The sequence below is a fragment of the Mytilus californianus genome, unplaced genomic scaffold, assembly GCF_021869535.1.
Source record: "Mytilus californianus isolate M0D057914Y unplaced genomic scaffold, xbMytCali1.0.p SCAF_24, whole genome shotgun sequence".
Classification (NCBI taxonomy): domain Eukaryota; kingdom Metazoa; phylum Mollusca; class Bivalvia; order Mytilida; family Mytilidae; genus Mytilus; species Mytilus californianus.
In genome coordinates, this window is record NW_026262673.1 from 2810590 (window position 1) to 2821630 (window position 11041).

General features: G+C 32.8%; 1 long non-coding RNA gene across 1 annotated transcript; it reads left to right on the forward strand.

Moving 5' to 3' along the window:
• Positions 1 to 1415: 1415 nt before the first annotated feature.
• LOC127732412 (uncharacterized) lies at positions 1416 to 7704 on the forward strand. Its single transcript, XR_007996240.1, has 4 exons — positions 1416 to 1679; positions 5614 to 5682; positions 6562 to 6621; positions 7389 to 7704. It is a non-coding gene; the product is annotated as an uncharacterized LOC127732412 (long non-coding RNA).
• The last annotated feature ends 3337 nt before the right edge of the window (positions 7705 to 11041 follow it).

Here is an 11041-nt window from a genome sequence, read left to right on the forward strand (position 1 = left end):
TGACCAAGTCTGCTATTTACTTTGAAGTCGTCTATCTGTTTCAAATTGGAAAATTGAAGATGCTTCGTAATCTTGTTTTGGTGATATCCTTAAGAAGGAATTTTAATGTAAAAGTACCTATGACCTGTAATGGTTTACTTTTGCAAATTGTGACTTGGATGGAGAGTTGTATCATTGGCACTCATACCACATCTTTTTATATCTATATTATGATTTTAGTTATCTAGTGTTGACACTTCTCAAAATAATCTATTTTGATAAAAAATAGGTGTTGTTCACTTTATTCGTGTATTTAAGTGAAGTACCAATTACAGAATATTCATTCGTTGTTTAAAAAGACGTTAAACCAGTGTCCCTATATTACATGAAGTCTTAAATGAAAAATATTTAAAAAAAAAATTAAATTAACTATTGATAGTTATCGTAAAAGTATTTGATGCTTTACTTTCAGTTTTTCTCCTTGATTCTAATTATGATTTGCAACTTAAATCGACAGAAGCAGAGGAGACAAAGGCTCAAGAAGACCAAGGGTAAATATACTATTCAATGCATTATTGTCTATTTGTAGTGTATATTTGAATGGTATGTAATGAATTATAGAGACAGTGTGTTCTTCTTTTTCTTTATTTGAAATCTAATCTTTCCAAATAAAAGTTGTATTTTCCTTTAAGATACATGTTGTCCATGTTGTATATGTGAAGAAAAAATTAATAGAGCTTGATTAATGTTTAAACTGTTGTAGCTATGTGTTTTCGTCGTCAAGTGGCCAATATTACAAACAAGTAAGGACGGTGTCACACATAAAGATGTTTTCAGGTGAAATCTTAAAAAATCTGGAATTTAATATTCATATTATAATTCAGAAGAGCATTGGTTAAGAAACAAAATAATCTCAAAATAATGATAGGTTATGGCACTCCTTTTCGAGATATTTGATTTTTAGAAAATGGCGTGATAAGTTTGATTCGGACTTTAGCCTTATATTTAGCATTGACATTATTTGGATCTCAAATCGTAAGAAAAGAAATCTAGAATCTGCTTAAATTTTAGTAATGACCTTTTATTAAAGTCTTCTAGGAAAAGAAAAAAGGATGATATGGGGCAAAATATTTTGCCTTGTATCGTAGGGAAAACCCAAGGAGTCCGAACATCTGACAAAAATTTCTTAACCTGAAATGACTACATCCTTAAACTCTAAACATCAAGTTATAATGTGTGCAATTGAAGGATCGGAAAAAAAGAGAAAACATTAGGTTTTGGGGTTTTGGTTTGCATATATAATGTGTATGTTTTTAAGGTATAAAGACAATGATCTTAAATTTCCTTCTTAATATTTTCCATAAATACAGATAAAGTCTAGTTGTCCGAGTGGCGTAGTGTTATGGCCAAAGTGTTGGCCATGTCTCCACTGAGGGGAGAATATTTCAGATCTATCAGATCTAACATTGTTAAGGTCACCACGTATATTTCAAATTAGTTGTTCCTACTCGAGTCGTTCGTTTTCTGAAATCATGTAATAATTGGTTTGATGATTTAAGATGATCTTTATGTGACAGATCAGCTGTCAAGAATTTATTTGAAATAAAGAAAAAACATTTGCTATAATGTGCATTTTTTTTTTTATTACGGATGACGATTAACTTTTTTTTTGCAGGAAAATAGATGTTAACACAGTTACGGTAAACCTTTTCTTTTGTTTTAACAGTGAATAATTTTGATTGTCGAATACGAGTGATCGATTTAGATGTAAATATATGATTAAATCATACATGTCATATAAATCAATTCGTTATACATAGATTTTTTATACAGAAAGTATTGTGTTTTGGGCAACGTTGGCACTATTAGTATGTTCATACAACCAAAAGATGACTGAAAATTCAATCATATTGTATAATATTTATTAATTAAAAACCTTTTTTAAATTGTCCGTTTATAAATTTTTGAAATGATAGAGAAACCAAGGTTTCAGCTCCCTCATGCAAAGCTGACCTGAGATAGATGTCGCTATTTTTAAGCTCCTTTTAGGTTATATAGCTCTTCAGCTGTTTCGGTTCTTGTACATCCTTGGCTTTCAAATATTCCTCTTTGAGCGTTCATGATGAAGGTAAATCTAGAAAAGCGCTTCGGACGCATGACATTTATAACATGTTGTTTCATTTTCTACAAATAAAAAAATTGTCAATAGGCTACGATATTTTTTTCTGAATATGGAATATTTCAGTTTGTTTTGATCTATCCATCGAGGCCGCCGTTAAAAGTTTCTAGTACAGAAAGTCGGGCTGTCAAGACGGTTCAATCGATTGCTCGACTTTATTCATAAAATTTGTTATTGGCAAATTGTGTTACGAGAATAGAGAATGTTTCAATGTGTCGTGGAGTTAATGCAACAGTAGTTTACCGATGATAAATTTCATAAATCGATGTGAAAGAAACAATTATGTTAAGCAATTAACAAAAACTGAGATAATTAGATATTTCGTTAAGCAATGATCAAAAACGGGGGTAAACGGGTATTGTGTTAAACAATGAACAAAAACTGATGTAATCGGATGCTGTGTTAAGAAGTGTATAAAAATTGAGATAATCGATGTAGTAATCAGTGTGTCGTTAGGCAATGAACACAAACTGAATAATCGCTGTGTCGTTAAGCAATGAATAAAAACTGAGATAATCGATGCAGTAATAGGTATGTTGTTAAGCCATAAATACAAACTGAGATAATCGGTGTAGTAATCGGTGGGGTGTTAAGCAATGACCAAAAATGGAGATAATCGGTGTAGTAATCAGTGTGTTGTTAAGCAATGAACAAAAACTGAGATAATCGGTGTAGTAATCAGTGTGTCAATAAGCAATAAACAAAACTGAGAAAACCGATGTAGAAATCGGTGCATCGTTAAGCTATGAACAAACCTGAGATAATCGGTGTAGTAATTGGGTTGTCGTTAAGCAATGAACAACAACTGACATAATCTGTGTAGTAATCAGTGTGTCAATAAGCAATAAACAAAAACTGAGATAATCGGTGTAGTGATCGGTGCATTGTTCAGCAATGAACAAAAACTGAGACAATCGGTGTAGTAATAAGGGTGTCGTTAAACAATGACCAACAACTGACATAATCGGTGAGGTCATCGGTGGGGTGTTAAGCTTTGAACAAAATACTGACAAAATCGATGTAGTTATTGGTGTGTCATTAAGCCAAAATAAAAACTGGAATATTCGGTGTAGTAATCCGCGTGTCGTTAAGCAATGAACAAAAACTGAGATATTCGGTGGGTCGTTAAGCAATGAACAAATACTGAAACAATCGGTGTAGTAATTGGGGTGTCGTTAAACAATGATCAACAACTGACATAATCGGTGACGTAATCGGTGTGTTGTGTTAAGCGTTGAACAAAAAACTGATATAATCGATGAAGTTATCGGTGTGCCCTTAAGCCATTAATAAAAACTGGGATATTCGGTGTAGTAATCCGTGTGTCGTTTAAGAATGAACAAATCTGAGATAATCGATGTAGTAATCAGTGTGTCGTTAAGCCATAAATAAAACTGAGATAATCAGTGTAGTAATCGGTGTGTCGTTAAGCAACGAATTAAAACTGAGATAATCGGTGTGTCGTTAAGCAACGAACAAAAATTGAGATAATCGTTGTAGTAATTGGGGTGTCCTTAAGCAATGAACAACAACTGACATAATCGGTGTAGTAATCGATGGGGTGTCAAGCATTGAACAAAAAACTGACATAATCGATATAGTTAACGGTGTGTCGTTAAGCCATAAATAAACACTGGATTATTCGGTATAGTAATCCGTGTGTCGTTAAACAATGAACAAAAACTGAGATAATCGATGTAGTAATCGGTGTGTCGTTAAGCCATGAATAAAAACTGACATAATCGTTATAGTAATCAGTGTGTCAATAAGCAATAAACAAAAACTGAGATAATCGGTGTAGTGATCGGTGCATCGTTAAGCAATGAACAAAAACTTGGACAATCGGTGTAGTAATTGGGGTGTCGTTAAACAATGAACAACTGACATAATCGGTGTAGTAATCGGGTGGGTGTTAAGCATTGAACAATAAACTGACATAATCGATGTAGTTATCGGTGTGTTCTTAAGCCTTAAATAAAAACTGGGATATTCGGTGTGGTAATCCGCGTGTCGGTAAACAATAAACAAATCTGTGATAATCGATGTAGTAATCGGTGTGTCGTTAGGCCATAAATGAAACTGAGATAATCGGTTTAGTAATCGGTGTGTCGTTAAGCAACGAAAAAAAATAGAGATAATCGGTGTAGTAATTTGGGTGTCGTCAAGCAATGAACAATAACTGACATAATCGGCGTAGTAATCGGTGGGGTGTTAAGCATTGATCAAAAACTTTACATAATCGATATAGTTATCAGTGTGTCGTTAAGCCATAAATAAAAACTTGGATATTCGGGTTGTAATCCGTGTGTCGTTAAACAATGAACAAAAACTTAGATAATCGATGTAGTAATCGGTGTGCCTTTTAGCCATACATAAAAACTGAGATAATTGGTGTAGTAATCGGTGTGTCGTTAAGCAGTGAACAAAAACTAAGATAATCGGTGTGTCGTTAAGCAATGAACAAAAACTGAGATAATCGGTGTAGTAATTGGTGTGTCGTTAAGCAATGAAAAAACTGAGATAATCTGTGTGTGGTTAAGCAATGAACAAAAACTGAGATAATCGGTGTAGTAGTCATATGGGTTTTAAGCAATGAACAAAAACTGAGATAATTTGTGTAGTTTTCGTAGGGGTGTTACCCAATTCCAAATTAGTGTAGCATACGGAAATTTATCAAGGTAATTTAACATGTTTTGGTTTTCATTCTATGTTAAAACAGCTATATGTGAAACGTATAGATTTGAGGAGTTTTAAATGTAAATTGTATCTTGAACATGTAGCTCTCCAATTGTATCGGTTCTTAAACATTGTTGGCTTTCAAATATTCGACATCGTAAATTCCTGATGAAGGTTTACCCAGAAAAGCTCCTCGAACGCATGAAAATTATAAAGTGTTGTTTTAATTTTTAACAGCACTGGGTCGATACCGCTGCTAGTATTCTATTTATCCCCGAGAGTATAATCAGCTCAGTAGTCAGTATTTCGGTACTGAAATGATTTTTAACAAACTTTTGAAAAATTGCTCGTTAATAAATTTATAAATTATTTAGAAACTAAGGTTTCAATTCCCTCCGACAAAGCTGAATTAGATCAATTTGGCTATAAACTTTAGTTGTTTTTTTTTTGTTTGTTTTTTTTGGGGGGGGGGGGAGGGGTCATGTAGCTCTTCAACTAGTTCGGTTCTTATGCATCCTTAATTTTTAAATAGTCGTCATTGAGCGTTCCTGGCGAACAAAAATCATGAAAAGCGCTTCGGACGCATGAAATTTATAAAGTGTTGTTTTCAGGTTTTACGGTCTCCTATTAATTACAATAAAGGGTCATGCATTTATCAATATCATTAAATGTGTTTAATTTAAACAATTGTGCATTCATGTATCTGCCACTACCAAGAAAAATATATTAGAATCAGTCAACATTATTTCTATAAAATCATGTTTTTATAAATGCTTCAGAGAGAACCTGACTCTAATAGCACATAGCAAGAAATACAAAACGAGAGTAATAACAGGATAACTCAAGAGGTATGTAAACAAACATATTCTTTAAAAAAAACAGGCAGAAGATAAACTAATAACACCAAGCAAAACAAAAAAACGGACGACTCCACAAAACACTACATAGCAAACTAAAGATTGAGCAACACAAACCCCACAAAAAGTCTGGGGGTAAGTTTAGGTGCTACGGCAAAGTAAGCAGTTCCTGTTCCATATGTTGCCTGTACCAAATCAGAGATATGGCAGTTGTTTTGCACTTGTTCTGTTGATTGATAGCATTTGTTTTTGATTTTTGGACTTTGCCTTTTTGAACTTGCCTTTAAGTTCGGTATTTTTTTTTTTTTACTTTTTTGCATCCGTCATGTTGTTTGTGCAAGTGCATATCCTTGTTTCATACAATTATGTTTTTTTTTTTTTTTTAATTGTATTTTTGTGCAAATACAATGTATAAATATGAGTTTGTCACTGTAAAATCTTAATCTAAATGTAATAACTAAATGTTATAACAATAGAGAAGACTACATTTACTCGGAATATGTTATTACAATAAAGAAGACTACATTTACTCGGAATATGTTATTACAACAAAGAAGACTACATTTACTCGGAATATGTTATTACAATAAAGAAGACTAAATTTACTCGGAATATGTTATTACAATAAAGAAGACTACATTTACTCGGAATATGTTATTACAATAAAGAAGACTACATTTACTCGGAATATGTTATTACAATAAAGAAGACTACATTTACTCGGAATATGTTATTACAATAAAGAAGACTACATTTACTCGGAATATGTTATTACAATAAAGAAGACTACATTTACTCGGAATATGTTATTACAATAAAGAAGACTACATATACTCGGAATATGTTTGATTATCTATTATCATTTTTCAGATAATCAACAGACTTGAAAATCTGGAAGGTAGCTTAACAGAATTAAATACAAAGAAAATGGTTTGTAGTTTAAATAATTTAATTTTTTGTTTCTGATATTTTTGACATTTGACTTCAAATGCAATTGGCATCATGCTCATTCATAAGATAATGGTTTTCACTTTCGTTTACTTTAACGTTCAATGAAAAAAAAGACAAGATTAAATTAACCGTTAAAACAAAAGGATTGTTGTATGTGCTGCACAGGATGACCGCTGAGATCAAGGACGCAAACGTAGAAACATGCAAGAGAATATTTTGGATAGAGGAATTCACCTAAAAACCCCACAGAGAGTTGTTGAAAGAGTTAATTGAAAATGGCCCTGTGTATTTATACATATCGCACAGCCAAATGAACGTCCGACTTTAGTGAAGGTTTTAATTTAGGATCTGGTGAATTATTCGGATGACCGTAAATATTAACCCGAGTTTTGCTTTCTTTTACTTTTTATTGATATAATATATTTTCCATTCAGCATATTGTATTTCGATTTGATATTAGACAAAAAAAAACCCTTGAAAAAGGTAACCATCTATTACTTCATAATAACATATACAATTTTGTTTTTATCCTGTACGAACTAAGGTTGACTAAAATCAAAACTTTTTCATACGTATTTGTTTAATTATTTGCAGACTCGTGACTGTTTTATTTCATTGTATTTTAACAGTTGATAAGTTAGCTGCAACTTAAAGCACATATCTGTCCAATAAGGAAACACTTTCATAACTTCTTAATAGACATTCTAATTGATTTTAAATTCATCTTTGTTCTTTTACTTTTTCAGATGATGGACAAATTGCAAAGTATGGAAGAAAGTTTAAAACACGGTTCTAGAAATGATATGAATGGATCTTAGTCTAATGTCTTCTGTAGACGATCTGAATGATATAATCGTAGTAACAATACATCCTGAGTACAATATAGGGATTTGTAATGAGAGAGAACTGTGCTTTTTTTCTAGAATTTTAGATAGACCAATTTGAAATATTAATATGTTGATAGAGAATTGTTTTTCATTTAATCAAAATATCATGTTAAGTAAATGATTTTAACGTTCAGAAATGTTTTTCTCCAATATTTATGATACCGCCTTACTTATTGTATTTTACACCTAAAAAAGAACAAATGTTAGTTTTAACTGTACATTTTTTGCTGCCGACGTAGACATTGGATACAACACTCCTGGTAATTGAAATAACATTGACGGTACCCATTGTGCACCAGATGTGAGAAATGTATCTATTACTATCTATTGGCCAAAATATTTGAAAGCCTAAAATATAATACAAACGTTTAAGAGTTGTTAAAACCACAAATAGAACAAAAGTAAATTCAAAACTGGACAAGGAATCAAAGCTATCCACGAGGGAGAAAAAATCCTTTAATTAAAAAGAATTCAAAATTTTATAACAACAAATTAAAACAAAGCATGGTAGGAGTACTGGCTACTTAGCTAGTGATACTATCGGGAACAAATAGTCCACCAGCAAAAGTATCAGCCAAGTGGTAATAATAATATTGACGGTACCAATTTTACTGCTCTAGAAATTTTTGATAATCATAGGTTATGACATGATCCTTGTGGCCATGTTGTTACCGGACACTTTGTTCAAATACCGTGAGGTGTTGTGTTTCTACGAAAGGCCCAAAATTCCATCCACCTTTTAAAATTAACTGGAAGAGGTGTTTTGTAAACTCATTAACGCCTCCCTTTCCCCTTTCTGCAAATCATTCTGAAGACGAGATAATATTGATTATAAAGTTTTGATTCCTTGTTTTAAAAAATCATCAATTTTTGAAGATATTTTGTTTTAAATATTTCGAAAATGACCTAATACAAGATTTCTTCTGAAAGATGCCGAGACTATAGAACAAACTTTAGGAAAGCGTGTTGTGTAAACAACGTTTTCGTCGATTAACGTAAATACCTTACCGAAGTACTTCAACAACGACTGAATTAAAAGCTGCTACTGAACATCTCAAAGTTCCCATATGTATTTGCTTCCTAAACTACACGAGCACCTTTAATGATTTTTGTTTTACTAGAAGATGCCCGCGAATCGCGGTACAATTGGGCAAGTGTTAAAAACAAAGAGTTTTTAAATTTCGCGGGCTGTACGTCGACTGAGCATGCGCGAAAGCGTATAAGACACGGATCGATAACGGTCTCCGAATTTGGATATTTTCTCAAAAATTGGCGTTTTCTGTGGAAAAAAGATTGTTTCAAAGACAAATTTAGGAAGTACAAAACACTACATTTATACGTCATATCACAAATATCTCCGACTTTGTATGGTTTCAGAGGAGTTGCGGCTCAATGAAATCGGTTCCTTCCTTTAGTAGTATAGATATCTGTATTCAATAAGTGTTCACTTGTTTCGATTGTTCTGACTTGTTCATTTTCAGTTGTTAAAGAACTCGCTATGAAAAAAGGTGTAAGACATGGTTGGCACAACTTTTTGGTAGAATTGATAGGACGGCATAATTCCACATCAACAGGTCTGGAATTTTAAGCTTGTGGTCACTGAATGCGATCAGTCTTTAATATAACATCATTTATGATTATTTTTCGTTTTTTCTCCTTCTATTATACCTGTATTAAGGAGTTCAGTGATGTCCTGATCGCTAAAGTGTACTATTTGATGTGCGTATAGGTTGTCCATTGATCGAGAATAATTATGGGGAGGACTAAGATTTTGAAAATCTTGTTTAACGCCGCCTCATATTCGTGAACCGGTCTCTAGTCAGAAAAATCGTATTATGTTGTCTTGTTTCATATGTTAATGCTTTTAAAAATTATGAGGATAATTTTGTGTTTTATTTAAACACAATTTTCATCGCCTCCAAACCATTTTGAGCTAAAATATTGTTTAGACGTGTCAATTGTTTAAGACTGATGCCTTTTATATATCGTATGGTTATTTTTATCTCTGGATTGCAGTCTCGGTCATGTATTTCACGTCTTCTAGTTTTTATACATAAATGTTGAGGTTCCATAAATATTTATTTCCAAAACCGGTAAATGGAAAGAAATATAGAAGCTGTAAATCAACTCATCATAGATACCAGGATTCAAAATTTTATACACCAGTGACGCTCGAATAAAAAAAGTTAAAAAGGCCAAATAAAGTACGAATTTGAAGAGCATGTGCCGCTCAGCTAGGTCTGTGTGCATCTGTATCAATGGCCACACTCTAGCATTGTAGACTAGAATATAATTCCTCACTCAAATCTTTTATTTATTGATCTTGTATCGGTGATTATGTTTTTGCTGTTCACAGTGTCTCTCTGTCATCTTTAGTTTTTTCCCAAAGCAAAGAAAAAATGGAAAAAGAATTGTCATTCAAAGGCAAAAACATATATAAGAAGGCAACTAACAGTTTCATAGATGCTGACTTGTTAGTAGAAAAGAGGCGCAAAATACCAAAGGCTTGTTCAAACTCATAAACTCGAACTAAAAATGCCATGGCAAAAAAAAAACGAAAAACCAACAGTTTACAAAACACAACATTAAAAACTAAAAACTGAGCAACACGAACCCTACCAAAAAACCGGGAGATCTCAGGTGGTCCTGTGCTCAAAGGAGAATATTTTTGTATAAAAGACGAGGACGGACGCCAAGTTTTAGAAATAGTTCACACCGACCTGTTGGGCCAGATGAGCTTATAATTGACACTCTTGAATATGACAGATGTTTTCCATTCGTTCCAATGGTTGATATACGCGAGCGTTTGATTTTCTAAGGTTCTGTGGACTTCCCCCTTTTTGAATATACCTTGGAGCTCAGTTTTGTTTTGTAAATACTTTTTTGATTTATGCTCTGTTGATCTAAAAGTAATTTATATATAAAGCAATCCATCATGAAGTACCAGTAGAGGTGATTTTATATTCAATATATTCAATTTTCCTATTGTCAACCTCCCTTTTTTCAGCAGGTACTAACATATGCTCCATCGTATCGTATCAATATATCTCAGTTAATGCGTTACTCTTGTTCATGTTCACTTTATATGAACTTAAAAGGGGTGTGTTTCGTACGCAAATAAAACTATTCAACAGAACTATAAAGAAGAACAACAAAAATCCACTACATTAGATTTATGGTCACCATTACCAAAAGGTTGACAGATACAAGTTGTCGTTGTCTCAATTAACTAGCGACATGTTTTCTCAGTTTTAGATCTTTAGATACCAGTAGAGTCGTTTGATCTGTTATTCTATAGATTTTGTTCTATTCCCGATGTTGACGTTTGACTGAGTGTAAATTCGCATGGCTGGTGATACATAGCAGGAGATCTTACCTTATCGACCCACCCGGTGTCGCTCCTTTTGAAACAAAGGAAATCTATAAAATAGACCTACTTTAGACCTATCATTAGATAATGTGTTAAACATACTTGAAATAATAGGTTGAGTTAACTTTTTAATAAATAATTA